The 18,170-nt window shown below is 44.3% G+C and overlaps 2 long non-coding RNA genes across 2 annotated transcripts; both read left to right on the top strand.

Moving 5' to 3' along the window:
- Nucleotides 1-825: 825 nt before the first annotated feature.
- LOC148670406 (uncharacterized) lies at nucleotides 826-2,521 on the top strand. The gene is made up of 4 exons (XR_015937048.1): nucleotides 826-943; nucleotides 1,167-1,361; nucleotides 1,466-1,685; nucleotides 2,367-2,521. It is a non-coding gene; the product is annotated as an uncharacterized LOC148670406 (long non-coding RNA).
- Nucleotides 2,522-3,659: 1,138 nt separating this feature from the next.
- On the top strand, nucleotides 3,660-4,296 carry LOC148670405 (uncharacterized). Its single transcript, XR_015937076.1, has 2 exons — nucleotides 3,660-3,775; nucleotides 3,949-4,296. It is a non-coding gene; the product is annotated as an uncharacterized LOC148670405 (long non-coding RNA).
- Nucleotides 4,297-18,170: the final 13,874 nt, after the last annotated feature.

Here is an 18,170-nt window from a genome sequence, read left to right as displayed (position 1 = left end):
GTGTCTGTGTGTCTATGTGAGTATTAATGATGATAGCACTACTGAATACTAGTATTAATGTGAGAATTATTGATGATAGAGCTACTTTTAATTTTAGTTTTAATGTTAGTATTCATGTTAATATTAGTGATAATCATAGTGTTAGTGTCAGAATATTAATACTCATTGTCATGTTAGTTCTTTTGATAGTATTACTGTTATTATTGGTATTATTAGTGTACTACTAAGTTTGTGTTATTGTTAGTAATAATGATACTGTAAGCCTTAATTGCAGTGTTACTGTTGTAATATTGGCAGTATTTGTGTAAGTGTTAGTTATAGTGTAACTGTAGGTAAGAGTGTAGGTAAGGCCCCTGCTGCCCTGTGGTGGCTCGAGGAGGGCCAGTGGGTCGAACTGGAGGGGCTGCTCTAGGTTGAGGAGAGCCGGGTGTGGCCCAGGGCTCAGAATGCGATGTCTTCCATCCAGCTGGACTGCCTGGAGTTGTACGATGAGGTCCTGGCCAAGTTTGGATTGGAGGCAGCATATGTGGGATTAGTGAGTCACTGAAACCCCTCCCCTTGTCCAGCTTACACTGTGGTATTGGGGCGGTACAGGGGCTGGGGTGACTCTCCTGACTCCTCAGCTTTCCAAGATATCTGCGTCACCCCACTCAACCTGGAAATCTCCCAGATCCAAGGGGAGAGAGACAGGAGCTGGGCTGGGACACCAGCCTGCTGTTATTTCAAGTGGGTGGCTGAAAAACACATTGCTTACAGATCACCACTAGGGGGCATCATAGAGTGGGTGGTGAGACTCTTGGTCATCGATGGCACCAGCGGGGTGACACCCCATCTCTCTATTGGCTCTATTAACAGTGGGGTGACCCCCCCTCCCCCTCTCTTTTGGCTTTAGAGATATCACAGTTCCACCCCTAGGTTGCATCTCCTGTCTGGCGCTGTGGAGGTATGATGATGATGATTCACTGTCTTTGTTCTCTCTCTCTGGTACAGGAGTTGGTACTGAGTTAGTGAAGTTTCACAGAGGATATGATAAGAAATTTTACTAAATCCCAAAATTAAAACAGTGAAGACAACAGACAACACAAGCTCATGTAATGGAGGTTTGGTTTGACGACTGCAGACATGGTCAGGACATCTTGCCTGATTCTCTCTCCCCATTTTCCTAGGATTTTCCCTTCCAGGGCACAGGAATCATGAAGCAGGACAACTACGAAGAGGTGGTGGAGACACTGAAGTCCTACTTTGAAAACACGAAGGTCAGGTGTGAGTTCTCCGAGGTGAACAAGTGCTTCCACCAGGCTGCAGCCAACATTGACGTTGACCTCATCCTGCAGAATTACCTGGGAGTCCCTGTAGCTGAGGTCTGTGAATAGCAGGTTTATTTTTTCTCTTTGTAGTAGTCTTAGGACAGTTTGACCTGTTGTGGGACTCGGCAGGAACAGGAAGGTCTTCTGTGTGTCTTCAGTCTCCACAGCCCAGGAGACGCACGATCCAGGTGGGCGAGGCTGTTGAAGAAAACAAGCTGTCCATCCCTCCCTCTCCTGGATCTTGGCGCCCCTGGGCCCTCCCTCTTCGATCACCTGTGACCCCGCTGAGCTCAGAGAAACCCCTGTTGACTGCGCCATGCTGCCCCCATTAAGTTCCCTCCTCTAAGGAGTGTCAGAGCTCCTGAGCTTCCGGGACAGGTGAGAAGTGAACAGAACCTGAATCCTTGTGTGGAGTTACCTGTACAGACTCTTATTGGACATACTGTATAGACTCACCTGTATGGACTCTAATTGGACACACTGTACAGACTCACCTGTACAGACTCTTGTAGGACACACTGTATAGACTGTATAGACTGTACAGGCTTTTATTAGGACTCACTATATAAACAGACCTGTTTAGACTCTTATTAAACACACTGTATAGACTCACCCCTGTACAAACACTTAAAAAAACTGTACAGACACACTTGTCCAGGATCTTATTGGACAAACTGTGCAGACTCACCTGGTGAAACTCAGTACATGTGGACCTTATAGTGCGTACAGAATTAGAAGTGAAGGGTGTCTCCATTACCAAGGTCTCCTGTGTGTCTTCAGCCTCCACAGCCCATTATCCAGGTGGACAAGGCTTTCAAAGAGAACCAGCTGTCCACCCCTTCCTTTCCTGGACCTCGGTGCCCCTGGTCCCTCCCTCTACACTCACTTGTGACGCCACTGAGATCATTAAACTCCCTGCCGACTGCTCCATGCTGCCCCCTCTGTCCTTGTGTAGAGTCAACTGTGCAGACTCTTATTACAGTCACAATGCATTTACTGAGGGTATATTAAGAATAAGAAGAACTGACCCCAACAGCAAAGACCTGTGTCTGTCTTCAGTGTCCAAGTGCAAAGAGGCGTGCTTTCCAAGTCAGCCCTGAAAAAGATGAAGAGGACAACATGTCCACCTCTTCTAATCCTGACACTGACCTGCCCCAGGTCACTGCCTCACTGTCCAGCCAGCTGCCTGTCCCCAGACCCATCCCTCACCTCTCTCCCATCACCTCCCATGAGAAGGCTTGGGTGAAGAAGACTAAGAAAAAGAGGAAGAAGAGGCAGAGGAATCAGGAGAGTCAGGAAGGTCCAAGTCCTGAAGACAGGCCTCCAGAGTTGCTGAAAGGCAGAACACAGGTGCTGAGACACCTAGAGGACCCTGTAGCTCCTGTGATTCTAGGAGAGATGAGGAGTGAACCTTTACTGTAGTGTCCAGTCAGTGTGTCTGTATTAACCCCTCTCTCTCAGTGCAGTGTTAATGTACTGGAGTGTCCAGTCAGTGTGTCTATATCAACTCCTCTCTCTCAAAGCAGGTCAGCTCCTCCCATTCCTTCACCAAGATGCTGTGCTGTTCCGGGGTCGATGAGGATAAGAGCAACACTACAGAGCTGAAGAGATGGAAGGAGCCGCAAGGGGGCAAAAGGACAGTGGCACCAGTGGAGAAAGTCAGGAATGTCCGGGTTGGGAGGCACCGGTCCCTGAACACCCAGGAGCGGGATAAGGAGAGGAGGCGGAAGCTGGAAGGGTGGTTGATGGATCGGAGAAAGGAGGTGCAGGAGGAGAAGGAGAAGAGGAAGCTGGAGGAGGACAGGATGAAGGTGGAGGAGAAGAGGAGGAAGGAGAGAAGATGGGAGAAGGAGGGAGAGGACAGGAGGAAGATGCTGGAGAAGGAGAAGAGGAAACGGGAGAAGGAGGAGGAGCAGAGGAGGAAGACGCACCAAGGCAGCAGATGCAATTAGGAGGACCATGAACAAGGAGGAGCGGAGACGTGCCCAGAAGGCGGAGGAGAACAGGAGGGAGCAGCAGAAGCAGGAGGTGAGATGGGAGAAGAAGGAGCAGAAGAGGTGGAAGGCCTACGCTCGGGGGCTGGAGAAACGCCTGCAGCAGGAGGAGGAGAGGAGGCAGAAGGAGAAGGAGGAATGGAGGTGAGCTCAGGAGGAGAAGAGGAGGAAGCAGCTGAAGGAGGAGAATAAGAAACGAGCAAAGGAGGAAAAGGAGAGAAGGAGATTTTGGGAAGAGGAGGAGAGGCAACAAGCAAAGGAGAAGAAGGAGAGGAGGAAACTGTTGGAGAAGCAGGAGAAGAAACAAGCAAAAGAGGAGAAGGAGAAGAGGAGAGTTTGTGAAAAGGAGGTAAAGCAAAGCTGAAGAAGGAGGAGGAAAGGAGGAGAGTTTTGGAGAAGCAACAATTGAAGGAGAAGATGGAGAGGTGGAGAGTTTTGGAAAAAGAGTGTGCCCCAGAGTCCAGATGCTGTCAGGTGAGTTATTATAAATAAGATGCAGGAGTACACCCTGTACCAACCTGGACTAACCTTTGTCATTAGTTTCAACCTAATTTCACACCAGCAAATAAATACTGACTGGAAGAGAAGAGGTATCTGACAGGCCAATCTGTGTCAGAGCCATTACTGACCTGCTCGTCTGTTCACAGGGAGAGTCCTCTCTGATGAGACGCCCTGTGGATACAGAGATCCAGGGGACATTGAGGGAGACCCCACTTCAGGTAAAGGGGACTACAGACAGGGGACTCAGTGTGGGTGAGGTTGTTCAGGGATGGGATCCACACTGACACTGTGACCTGAGTCCACTTCACTCCACTGTTTCCACACTGACACTGTGACCTGAGTCCACTTCACTCCACACTCTCCTCAATGTCTGTACCTGCAGCTTGTGTTTTACAAAAGTTAGGCTTGAACATCCCATTTCTTTCTTCTTTCTACAATTTGATGTTTCAGAAATAAGAAATTAAACCATTCCTTGATGTAAATTCTGAATGTAACACTTTTGATGGGAACAATTTTTTATTAATTTTAATAGGTTTTTTGCAAGAAACTTTTTAGAACCATTTTATGTGCTTATAATGTCTAATTTATGATATTAAAACTATCAATTAAAAATGAAGGAGCTCTTGGCAACTCACAATGAAAATATCAACCCCAGCGGAAAGGGAAACTTAAATGTTTGTTATCAATATGTATACATTGGACCACACAAAGGAGAAAAGCCACTGTGGACAAATCCAGACACAACATGAGACATCCTGACTGTTATTTACATTTCCCTACAAATCAAGAGAAATTAAGGGTCCTCGTCCTGCAAGAAGGGATGGCTCGTTGAAATATACAGCATAGCTACCTCACTTAAAACTGCAGAAATATTAACTACAGATTGTTACAAAGGTGTCTGGGTTCAAATGACAGGAAAGATGAAAGTTCAAACAATTCACACTTTGACAGGTGTGACAAAATGACATTAGAAAACTTATGATCATGAAATTCACTTCCTAAAATGATATCATAATGTTTTTGGACTGTGGGAGGAAACTGAAGCACCTGGCGGAAACTCCAAACAAACATGGGGAGAACATACAGACTCCACACAGATAGAACAACAGGTCAGGAAATAAACACAGGGCGCCAGCACTGCGTGGCAGCAATGTTAACCACAGTTGCACCTGTAAAATAAGTATACTTCCAAAACAGCAGCATATAGTGTATAACAATATTTTATAAACTTTCAGTCTGGATCTTTAAAAATTCATATAATTTTTGTCAGCTGAAAATGTTAGGCTGCCTGCTTTTAGGGGGGGAAATAATTTTTCAAATTTACATGTCGATATTAAAATAACATATTTCCACATATAAATACAATTATAATAAAATATACAAAAAAAGCCTTATTTTCTTTAATGATATGAGTTCTACAGTACTGATACAGTATTGTACAAAATGGTATGATCTGAAGAATCGCCAGAGCACAATGTATCAATTTGGATGATAATAACAAAAGAGGGACACAACATAGAAATCCACAAGGTTTATTTTCAACAACAAAAAATGTGCTTGAAAATAATTTGACAAGGAGGAAACCTTACATGCATGGATACCAGCATTTCCCCAGTAGGTTAAAATGCAGCAGGGAACGGTATAACAGAAGGTCAGTGTCACTTGATATTGCATCACAGAGGCTGATCTCTTCTTCATCATATCCACCATTTCCAGAAACCAGTACACATAACTGTGAGGGTTTAAATTCAGAGGGAAAAATAATTCTCTAAATTAAATTTTATGCTGCACAGAGAGCCTCACGTGTATGTGGTCAGGAAGATCAGTTGGATCGAATGTCCTTCTAATAACTCCACGGTTGTGGGTTTGATCCCTTACAGGCCAGGAGATCTCCTTATCTTTTGCCAAAACCATTTGATCTTTCAGTCCATGGTGAAATATATTGTGTTGAAAAGATGCCACAAACTGTAGACAAATGCTAGTGCTGCAGGTGAAGAGGAAAGCATTCAAAGATTTATGAGTTTCTTATGTGGAGCGAAAATAAAGTGTCACCATTTGCATATGTGAGGCTTCTAAATCAGCTTTCTGTAAAGATGCTCAAATCCAGCCTGTTAAGTAAAAAATATTTTAGCTGGGGATCCTCAAATCAGGCGTGTAGAAAAGAGCACCGCTAAACACCATCGGGAGTGCAGAACATGTGATAAAAGTGTTCTTTAAACAAAAAGTGAAAATAGTGAATTTGTCTTTCACTTAGACGTTCTTCGAAAGCTCAGTAAACAATAAAGCGTGTTTACTGAGCAAGAGACTCGTGTTCTGAATTCTCATCAGATTAACCGGTAATACAGCTACTAATAAAGGTTTACATTAATCTTAATTATTAATAAATAACACTTTTATTAATAAAGACATGTATTGATCAAATTCATTGTGAATAGTTGTGGTGTCTAGAAAACAATTTTAGCTAAATATTTCAAGCGAGTGGTGAATACTGTATGTTCGTTACTTTGTGACCATATTATTTCCACTACAGAACAGTTCAAAAGCGATCGACTGTTCCACTACTGAGCTACTTAAACCCTGTGAAGAGGTGGTTTAAGTTAGTCTCCTACATCAGTAAGATCTAATGGTCAGCAGATGTTATTTTAGGTTTGTTGCAATTGAGAACAGGTTTAGTACAGAGCTGCTGACAAATTTCAGCAGCCAGGTTCGTAGCAATGACCCGTTGTATGGACATTGCCAATCAGCCACAAGAAAAAAAAAACATCATTTGTGCCTTTATTAAAAAAAAGAAAAACAGAGTAGTAGTTTATGTGGTAATTTCAGGTACAATGTAAGAACTTAAGTTAACTAGTCCCACAGTAATGTGTGGGGTCCTCTCAATAGAAAAACAAATACTTGTAACCCGAAAACACAACAACCACAATGCGAGAAGCCTTCCGGGAACCTCGGTAAATCACTGTAGTAGTCTAACGACTACAAAAAATACAATTAAAAAATACTTAACGGAACAACTTCAAAACAAAAATAACATTAAAAACAAATCTGGGAAACAACAAAAACAGAATCTAATGCGAGAGCTTTTTCAAGTCTTCGGTACCCCATTGAACTTGAACTTGAACTTTATTGCCATATGTAACCGGTACTGGTACAATGGAATTCTTACTTATAGAAAGTCTCTCGATTGTAAAACAAGTGTAAAAAACAAGACAAAGTGCAAACAGTGCATCAAGACAATGTACAAACAAACAATAGACAATGTGCAAGTAAACATGTAGACAGTTTGAATGTAAACAATACAGACGTGTAAACAATGACTGGAGATGTGCAATAGATAAGAAATTATAAAGAGGTAGATGGTGATGGTGTAGGTGTGGTCCGAGGGAGATGGCTAAATGTGTTTGCCAGTCTCACTGCTTGTGGATAGAAGCTATTGAAGAATCTAGTGGTAAGTGTCCATATGCTCTTATATCTCTAGCCTGAGGGCAGTGGGGTGAAGAGCTCATGCCCGGGGTGGTGACTGTCCTCTGTGATGGCCATAATTCTACCACGGCAGCGGTCCTCATAGAGCTGTTTAATCTCGGTGAGACCCCAGCCGATGATCTTCTGGGCCATATTGACCATTCTCTGCAGTGCCTTTCTTTCTCGCGAAGAGGTGTTGCCATACCACACGGTGATCCCGTTGGTGAGGACGCTCTCGATGGTGCAGCGGTAGAAGTTCACCAACACATGTATTGGCATCCCCCATCGCTTGAGGCACCTCAAGAAATAAAGGCGCTGCTGAGCCTTCTTCATGATAGAGTCAGTGTTCACAGTCCAGGTTTGATCTTTAGAGATGTAAATTACCACACACCGAACAAACACCGGAGCCTTTTCAGCAATTTCCAAAAAACGGGCCTGCTCGCCTGCCCACAAGGCTCCGTCTCTTACCCGCTCTCCAGAGCCTGCTGCCTTCTGTGCTGTTCTCTCGGCAGCGCACACAACTCCTGCAGCGCGGTGAGAAAGTTTCCACGCTCCGCCGCAGGGAAGGCTCGCTCCGTCCACACACGTCCTTTCAATGCCAGTTCAACAAGTGCTCCGCATTAGCAGCGTCGGGGCTCCGGCGTGTCGCACCTCACCTCACCTCGCACAGCCCCCTCCTTGAATGTCTGGTGCTGGGCATGCCCCGCTCTCCTCCACCTTATCTTATCGCGTGTGACCACCGACAATGGCCACAATGCCGGGGAATGGCACCTGTAAAGTGTTAATTGGGGCACAGGAACAGCCCGTCTCGTCTCGGGGGCCGGCTTCAAAGACAATACAGCAAACACAGCAGGGCAGGGGAAGAAGACGACACGATACATGCAGGTACATTCAGCTCCGGCGGGAACGAGTCATTTGTCGGTCTTTTTCAAGTGCTGGGAGCCGAGTAATCCTTCGCTTGTATCGTTTCTCCCCGCTGACTAGATCTCACCCTGCGACTCTCGACTGGGCTCACCCACGGCAACCCAGCAGGTGTGAGCCTAGCCGGCACCCGGATGGGAGATTCCCCCCTGGAAAAGCTCAGGTTGCTGCTGCTCCTGCAAGAGGTGTGACTGGGACCAGTAGGGAGCGCTCACCCTGCGGTCTGTGTGGCTTTCTTATGCCCCAGCATCCTGATGGCGACACTCTGCTGCACAAACAGGCGCCGTCCTTCGGGGGGAGGTGGAAAACCGAGGTCCCGACCCTCCTTGTGTCAGTGTCTCAGGGAGAAGATGGGCAATGTGAGACTGACAGTGCTGTCTGGGAGAAGCTCCTCCTACAGGACTATGCACATTAGAGCTTCACCAACAGAGTCACACAGCGAACGTGATAACCGCTACACTACGGCAACCTGCAGGGGAACGATGGGAACTCGTGTCCAGTGGCCCAGCGCTCCTCTGCCAGTTTGATGATTTAATTAACTGTATAACTGTTATCACACTCTGTTTAACTGTATATTTATAAGACTGTCTGCGAGAGATGTGTGGGAGATGCTGAATCCCAGGGCTGGTGTGGAATCACACACTGACAGATCTTCTGTGTGATCTGAGTCCCACTGCTCAGAGCTAAAGACTGGTCAACTGGTCACTATTGTAGACACAACCATTGGTCTGCTGCTGCTGAGAATCATGATACACTGGTAAGAGTGGCAATACTCACAACCAATTAATTCAACTGAAGAACCTTAGAATAATCGATTAACTTCGCTGATTGGTGAGAACAAATTATTTTCCCATTTTGACCCTGTTTTTAATATGTAGAATACAATTCAACTGAAGAACTCAGATTGTCAGGATAAAGAGAAGGATGGAGATGAGCTTCTGTCTGTTCAGGAGGTAGGAGTTTTGGTAAAGTACTGAGGGATCCAATGCTCTGTGTGTGAGTCTGAGCTGTGAATCTGACTGAGATACATTTTTTTATTCTGCCTGTGAGAAGTCTTTTCCTTTGCCGATCAATGTTACATCCCATTCAGATACTCTGCACAGACTGTCAGAGTGAGAGAAAAGGAGAGAGAGATGGACAGATAAGAGCACACACAGCGAGAGAGACAGGAAGTGGGAGAGAGAGGAGAAGGAGCATGAAGACAGTGCAGGTGTTCAACCACACTGTGACCACAGGAGACAGGAGGCTTTTCTCAGCTGCTGAGGAGCTCAGGGCTCATGGCCACTCAGGCTCAGAGGCTCTGGCAGCAGTCAGGTCTGGGAGCTTCTCCTCATACTGACTCTGGAGCTCTGAGAGTCAGCCTCCATTCTGACAGGAATAGCCCCTCCTGTTCAGCCCATGAAAGACACACTGAGAGAGCTTTTAGAGCCCTGAGACAGCTGTGTGGGTAGAAGACCTGTCACCCTGTAGAGCTCTGAACACTGGGCTCCCCTGTGTGCCTCACTGTACAGGAACAGAGCTCTGACTGGACTCCCTTTGTGTCTCTGTACAGCACTAGAGCTCTGAGCACTGGGCTCCACTGTGTGTCTCACTGTACAGCAATAGAGCTCTGACTGGACTCCCTGTGTGTCTCTGTACAGCGCTAGAGATCTGAACACTGGGCTCCCCCATGTGTCTTCCTGTATACCTCATCACACTGCACTGCACAAACCACAAACTCACTGCACAGTCTGACCTGCAGTTCCAGTAAAGCTCTGTCGAAACAGGCCCATTTCCTAAAGACAGGGGAGTGAAGAGATAGTGCAGTTTTACTCTAAAATATCTCTAAAAATATGCTGTCATATCATTATATTACATTTTTTTATGCTAGCCCAGCAGGAATTGTGGCCTTAAATCACAGCTGTTCAGCTGTATTAACAAGAACTGATTGTTTCTAGTTAATCATTTTATTGTTTGTATTAATATTAAAACTACCAGTTGTACTCTCACTAATATTAACAGGAATACACTAGCATTAGTATTAGTAGCTGTCCATGACATCACGCCGCTCTTTGTGACGAAAGCGAGATGCCTAGCCGGGCATAGTGACGTGGCGCGTGTTGCCGTGGTTACCATACTTATGATTTGTAAACAAATGGAAAATGCATTTCAACTGTTACTCAAACACATTTATCAACTTGGAATATAATTCTCTAGCTCTAGGATTAAATTCCTAAATAATAGGAAAGGGTCAAGAATGGGAAAAGAATCAGTACTCACCAATCGGTGAAGTTAATCGTTAATTCTACAGTTCTTCAGTTGAATTAATAGGTTGTCGATAGATAAGTGATCAATAACTCTCCGCAGTGCGCTCCGCGCACCTCCCGCGGTCTCGCTCTCTGATCCCGGTGCTCTGGCTGGTATCTCTGACGTCACAGTGCTCTTTCTTAAATATATAACATCTCCAAAAAAAAAACACACCGGGCTTTGAAGAGAGGCGATTCATAACAGCTGGAGAAGGTGTAATATTTGTGTGTGTCAACAGTGAAACTGCATGTTGATTGATGGAGGGCTGAGCGGGGAATAACGGTTGCTCAGGGTCACAGGCCATAGTGAATTTAGGAGCTAGCTGGTTCGGAGTTACAGGTTAAATAATAAAGAGTTTGTTCGAGTGTCACATCTTCGTCCTGGGTTCTTAATTTTTACAACATACGTGTACGAGAAACAAGACAGTGTGTGTGTGTGCCCTGGTGATTCTGGGAGACAGATCGAACCTGGGTTAAAGAGAGGGGACTTAGCCCTCTTCCATTTGCTAGTTCAAAGTTGTACAACCCATTTGTATCTGCTAGGCAGCGCAGTCGTCGTGCATAAAGAACGCTTTGAAAAGTGTCAAAAGCAAGTCATTCCGAGTTGGTCGTTTGTGTTTTCGAAATGCTGAATTGCTGCGAAATGCTGAAATGATCTCTCGGCTCCTTGGTTGTCATTTCTGCTCCGTAAAGGAATCACAGCACGCGTCAGCTTCCAGCACGGTGGGTCGGGACACGATGCCGGGGGTTGACAAGAGCGATGTCTTCCTCGTTAGTATAGTGGCAAGTATCCACGCCTGTCACGCGGGAGACCGGGGTTTGATTCCCCGATGGGGAGTCACTCTTCTTCTACCTCCTTAGAGAAAGGACTGCCTTTCACTTCTCTGTGTCTTCTTTCACAGCACCGTGCACCTTTTCATTGCTCTCGCTTTCAGAGCCTCTGCACGGCACACGACTCGACATAAGGACGCGCATTGAAGTGAAAGCAGGAAGCGCTCACAAGTGACTCTGGACCTCAACACCTGTTGATGGGTCACCTTTGTCAGACACAGCAGTGGAGCCCAAGCCCACCTATACAAATACTCACACACACTGACAGATATATGCACACACACTCACACATTATCACACACTGAAAGACCCACATCCAAATATTCACACACAGACACTACACACACTCACAGACACACACATAGACACTACGAATACTTATAGACACACATCCACAAACTCACAAACACACACTCACACACTGACGGACACCACACACTCCTCACAAACACCACACACAAACAGACACATACACTCATAACTACAAATACACTATAAATAACACTAATTCAAATACCACTAATATTGCAACAGTAACACTATCACTAAGCCTTACACTATCATCCTAACACTGACACAAAATACTGCTACACTAATAATACTAATAATAACAGTAATGCTATTACTAAAACTAACATGACTACTAGTGTAAATAATCTAACCTTTTCTCTGTAATTATCACTTATATTAACAGGAATACTAGCATTAAAACAATCAATAGCACTATCATCATTAATACTCACATGAAAACTATCATTAATATTAAAACTACCGATTGCACTCACACTAATATTAACATGAAGACACTAATATTAGTATTAGTTGCTATCCGTGACGTCACACCGCTCTTTGTGACGAAGGCGAGACACCTAGCCGTGGACAGTGACGTGGCGCCTGTTGCTGTGGTTACCATACTGATGATTTGTAAACAGTGGAAAAATGCATTTAAACTGTTACCTACACAAATTTTTAAGCTCTAGCATACAATTGATGAACGACAGAGGCCACTCCGACCTCTTCTCGGTTTTCTTCAATGACTTACTAAGGATCTTCTTCACATTCGCCCATGCAGGGGAAGCCAGTTACACCAAAGCAAACGCAGGAAAGTGCATTTCAAGCAGAGACCAGGAGGCACTTGTTTACACCGAGAGTGGTCGGAGAATGGAACAATGCGCTCAGCCCTGTTGCCGGAGCCGATTCTTGATGAGATCTTGGGCTCACTAAGAGGCCCCCGCTGGATGCTAATCTTTCTGTTTTTCTTGCAGGTCTTGGTACAAGAGTGCATGAAGGCACCAGAAATACACTGGGAACAAATGACCGGTCGCTCAAGACCTCTGTGAACTCAAAAAGAGGCTGTTTCCTCCTGGTTTTGAACCAGGGACCTTTCACATGTTAGGCAAACACGATAGACGCTACACTACGGAAACCTGCACACACCCCTTCTGGTGTCTCGCTTGCGTTTCGGGCTGAGAAAGCTTTCCAAAAAGGGTCAACTATATTGACAATACTACTGACAGCAGGAGGATTAAAATATTCTTTTCTCAGCAGCTTATTAAAAACAGCTCCCATGATGTTCAAACCGTCTTTATACACAGAACACTGACACAGCTTTGTGTTCTGAATCTCTTTTTCTCGTGCTTTTATTTAATGTGGCACAATGCACTGGTATAGGGGTATTCTGTTCACAAACCAATAGCATTTAAACCACAGCACCCACAATGCTGAAAGTAAGTGTTTTGCACACTAAGCAGGTCCTCTGACTTTTCCCAGCTTTGTTTTGGGTTGTGGAACCTTTATTTTTTTATGATTTTTTGAAGATAACACTACAGGTAATACACTGGGATAGGTGGGTCGTCTTCATGGCTCAATAGCATTTCAAATACAACAGCCACACTGCTGAAACCAGGTGTTTTACACACCAGACAGCCCCCCGAACCTTATACAGCCTTGCTGTGGCTGTGGCCCCTTTCTTTATTTTGTAGCACAACAGCCACAGTGCTGCAACCAGGTGTTTTACACCAGACATTTCACCTAACCTTATACAACCTCGCATTGAGTTGTGGAACATTTCTTTATTTTTTAATGATTTTTTTACTGTAATCAAGTGATGTGCTCACTAGGCAGGCCTCCTGACCTTTCACAGTCATGCTTTGTTGTGTGCAACTTTAATTATCTTTTTAGGATTTTTTGAACATGGCAACTTCCACCGAGATGGGTGGGGGGTGTGGGGGTGCTCTTCAATAGCTTTTTCATCTATACACACAAACGGATGTAACCAAGACACTCAGAACCTGTCACGCAGGGGCTGACTGCTGAGGATAGGGATCCAATGCGGTGCCCTTGGTAGCGTTGGCGCGAGACGCAGGCGTAGTCGGAGTAAACAGGCAGGGGTCCGAGTCCGGGAAGGCGTAGTACAGGCGTAGGCAAAGAATCGACAGGCGAAGGCATGGTCGAGGGACTGGCAGGGGTCGGAGTCCGGGAAGGCGTAGAAGTTGCGTCGGTAGACAGAGGCATAAAAGAAGAGACAGGCTTGGGTCAGGATCCGAGAAAGCATAAAACAGGCGAAGGTACAAAATCGAGTGGCTAAAGCGGTTGTCGGAAAAGCGGGGTCGAGGTCCAGGGGAGAAGTCATAGTAAGGCAAAGGCGTAGTTCGTAGGTAAGCTTCGGGAGAGAATCTCAATTGTGAGCAATGACCGGGGGACAGATGAGGGTTTAAGTAGAGGACTGATTGACGCGTGCACGTTTGGTATGGGGAGAGCTCGAGGGAATGCGGGAACGCTTGCCTGCGTGAGGGAGATTCGTGACAGAACCAACAAAATCAACCTGAACTCATAGAAAAACAAGAATGCCCCCGAGACACCTGCACCCCCCTCCTGGACCACTCTGGTATAAACACCCCCAAACCCATCCATACCAGCTAACAAGACCCAGAATCGGTGCAACCCTCCAACCTGGACCAAGAGCAGGATTGGACAAGAACCTGCACCACACTACGTACACAGGTTTGTATTTTTGGCTGAAGATGAAAATGTCTAACATAGATTGTTTTGGTTCTAGCAAACAATAATAATAGTTGTTAAAATCCAAACACACATAATGAGATCACTCTCTGTCAGTATGTGTAACATTCTGGGTCTGAGCTCCTCTGTATTTGGGCTAAAGAGAGTTCAACAACATTATTAAATGCACTGACATCATAATCTGACAAGAGACATTGTTTAGGGGAGACTTGACCACCCACTGTCCCCCTGGTATCGTGAAGTTCATTGTCCTTTAGCTTTCCAAAACCAGAATCACTTGGGACTCCGGGGGGATCGGTGTATGCAAAATATGAATTCCTTATGCAAGAAATTGTATATGGTCAATATAGTGATCATATCTTATCAGCAGATGGTAATCTCCAAGGAACAATCTCTGGCCATCACAGAAGACAGTCACCACCCCGGGCAGGAGCGCTTCACCCCACTGCCCTCAGGCAAGAGATATAAGAGCATACGGACACTTACCACAAGATTCTTCAATAGCTTCTATCCACAAGCAGTGAGACTGGCGAACACATTTAGCCATCCCCCTCGGACCACACCTACACCATGACCATCTACCTCTTTATGATTTCTTATCAATTGCACATCTCCAGTCATTGTTTACACATCTGTGTTGTTTACATTCAAACTGTCTACATGTTTACTTGCACATTGTCTATTGTTTGTTTGTACATTGTCTTGATGCACTGTTTGCACTTTGTTTTGTTTTTTACACTTGTTTTACAATCGAGAGACTTTCTGTAAGAATTCCATTGTACCAGTACCGGTTACATATGGCAATAAAGTTCAAGTTCAAGTTCAATGGGGTACCGAAGACTTGAAAAAGCTCTCGCATTAGATTCTGTTTTTGTTGTTTCCCAGATTTGTTTTTAATGTTATTTTTGTTTTGAAGTTGTTCCGTTAAGTATTTTTTAATTGTATTTTTTGTAGTCGTTAGACTACTACAGTGATTTACCGAGGTTCCCGGAAGGCTTCTCGCATTGTGGTTGTTGTGTTTTCGGGTTACAAGTATTTGTTTTTCTATTGAGAGGACCCCACACATTACTGTGGGACTAGTTAACTTAAGTTCTTACATTGTACCTGAAATTACCACATAAACTACTACTCTGTTTTTCTTTTTTTTAATAAAGGCACAAATGATGTTTTTTTTTTCTTGTGGCTGATTGGCAATGTCCATACAACGGGTCATTGCTACGAACCTGGCTGCTGAAATTTGTCAGCAGCTCTGTACTAAACCTGTTCTCAATTGCAACAAACCTAAAATAACATCTGCTGACCATTAGATCTTACTGATGTAGGAGACTAACTTAAACCACCTCTTCACAGGGTTTAAGTAGCTCAGTAGTGGAACAGTCGATCGCTTTTGAACTGTTCAGTAGTGGAAATAATATGGTCACAAAGTAACGAACATACAGTATTCACCACTCGCTTGAAATATTTAGCTAAAATTGTTTTCTAGACACCACAACTATTCACAATGAATTTGATCAATACATGTCTTTATTAATAAAAGTGTTATTTATTAATAATTAAGATTAATGTAAACCTTTATTAGTAGCTGTATTACCGGTTAATCTGATGAGAATTCAGAACACGAGTCTCTTGCTCAGTAAACACGCTTTATCGTTTACTGAGCTTTCGAAGAACGTCTAAGTGAAAGACAAATTCAAATTCAAGTTCAAGTTCAAGTTCACAAGTAATAGGTTTCTTCCATGCTGAAAAATGATCAAATGATTGCTGAACCCAAGTGATTTGAAAGAAATGTTCCACAACTCAAAGCGAGGTTGTATAAGGTTAGGGGAGCTGTCTGGTGTGTAAAACACCTGGTTGCAGCACTGTGGCTGTTGTGCTTGAAGAGCTATTGACTCGTGAATACCACCCCCCTATCCCCATGTACCGGCTGTCTAATGGTGCCATATTGAAAAAATCATTACAAAATAAATAAAGGGGCCACAGCCACAGCAAGGTTGTATAAGGTTCGGGGGGCGGTCTGGTGTGTAAAACACTTGGTTTCAACAGTGTGGCTGTTGTATTTGAAATGCTATTGAGCCATGAAGAAGACCCACCTATCGCACTGTATTTATCTGTGGTGTTATCTTCTGAAAATCATTACAAAATAAAGAAAGGGGCCACAGCCACATCAAGGTTGTATAAGGTTAGGGGGCCTGTCTGGTGTGTAAAACACTTGATTTCAGCAGTGTGGCTGTTGTATTAGAAATGCTATTGAGCCATGAAATCGACCCACCTATCGCACTGTATTTACCTGTGGTGTTATCTTCCGAAAATCATTACAAAATAAAGAATGGGGCCACAGCCACAGCAAGGTTGTATAAGGTTAGGGGGCCTGTCTGGTGTGTAAAACACTTGATTTCAACAGTGTGGCTGTTGTATTTGAAATGCTATTGAGCCATGAAGAAGACCCACCTATCGCACTGTATTTACCTGTGGTGTTCCGAAAATCATTACAAAATAAAGAAAGGGGCCAAAGCCACAGCAAGGTTGTATAAGGTTAGGGGGCCTGTCTGGTGTGGAAAACACTTGGTTTCAGCAGTGTGGCTGTTGTATTTGAATGCTATTGAGCCATGAAGTCAACCCACCTATCCCAGTGTATTACCTGTAGTGTTATCTTCAGAAAATCATAAAATAATAAAAGGTTCCACAACCCAAAACAAAGCTGGGAAAAGTCAGAGGACCTGCTTAGTGTGCAAAACACTTACTTTCAGCATTGTGGGTGCTTTGGTTTAAATGATATTGGTTTGTGAACAGAATACCCCTATACCAGTGCATTGTGCCACATAAAATAAAAGCATAAGAAAAAGAGATTCAGAACACAAAGCTGTGTCAGTGTTCTGTGTAAAAAGTCGGTATGAACATCATGGGAGCTGTTTTTAATAAGCCGCTGAGTAAAGAATATTTTAATCTTGCTGCTGTCAGTAGTATTGTGAATATAGTTGACCCTTACCTGAATGAAAACAGGACGTAAAGGAAGGGTTTCAGAAATCAAACAAAGCTTTAATCCCATGCTTACAGTCTGGGTAATTGGAGACTGCGCTGTTCTGCTTCCTATGGTCATATATGGGTTTTTCGCACGAAGCCGTATTGAACAGTATTTCTCGCTTTGTGAACGTGTGCACACAGCGGTCCCCTGGGTTCCAGTTCGTGCGTAATTACACATCGATGAAAAACCGGAGGTTTAAAAAAATATAATTAGCTCACTGATAGTTTGATGTAAAGGCTGTGGAAATATCCACAAGGCGTGGTCTTTAAAATGAATTTGGTTTGAAGGCGTTCTGTGCTTCCATTGCGGAGATATGGACAAAATAATATTCATGCTTGGTAAAAAAATGTCATAAAAACGAAAAAGTAAAGGCTGAGAAAGCATTCACAATGTATTTTATACACAAAGGAAGTATTCTCACAACTGTAAGAGGTTTCGTGTAAACGCTACAGGCGTGCCAACATCTTTTTCGAACTTCAAGCTGTTTACCCCGGTTGGCTCTTCTCTCTTGCAGGGTGATGGCAAACTTCTTGAGAGAGGGAGTCTCCTACGTAAGGCTGCTCTTTGTCAAGAGTGGAGACAACAGAAACAGACTTCAAACCGACATTAATTACTGAGAGCAGGCGAAAATGTCTTTGGAAAAGAGGAAATGACTGCTGACCGTAAACGCTCAGCTCCGGACAAGTGCTCCTCGTTAGTATAGTGCTGAGTACCCCTGCTTGTTGCGCGGGTGACTGGGGTACGTTTCTGTGACAGGGCGCTGGTTTAATTTTTTTTAATTGTTGAATCATATTTAAATGTTAAACAACTGAACAGCATTTAGCTGTAG

The sequence above is a fragment of the Lepisosteus platostomus genome, chromosome 5, assembly GCF_059453375.1.
Source record: "Lepisosteus platostomus isolate fLepPlt1 chromosome 5, fLepPlt1.hap1, whole genome shotgun sequence".
Lineage (NCBI taxonomy): Eukaryota > Metazoa > Chordata > Actinopteri > Semionotiformes > Lepisosteidae > Lepisosteus > Lepisosteus platostomus.
The sequence above is the reverse complement of the archived record's forward strand: the minus strand, read 5'-3'. Positions and strand labels throughout refer to the sequence as shown.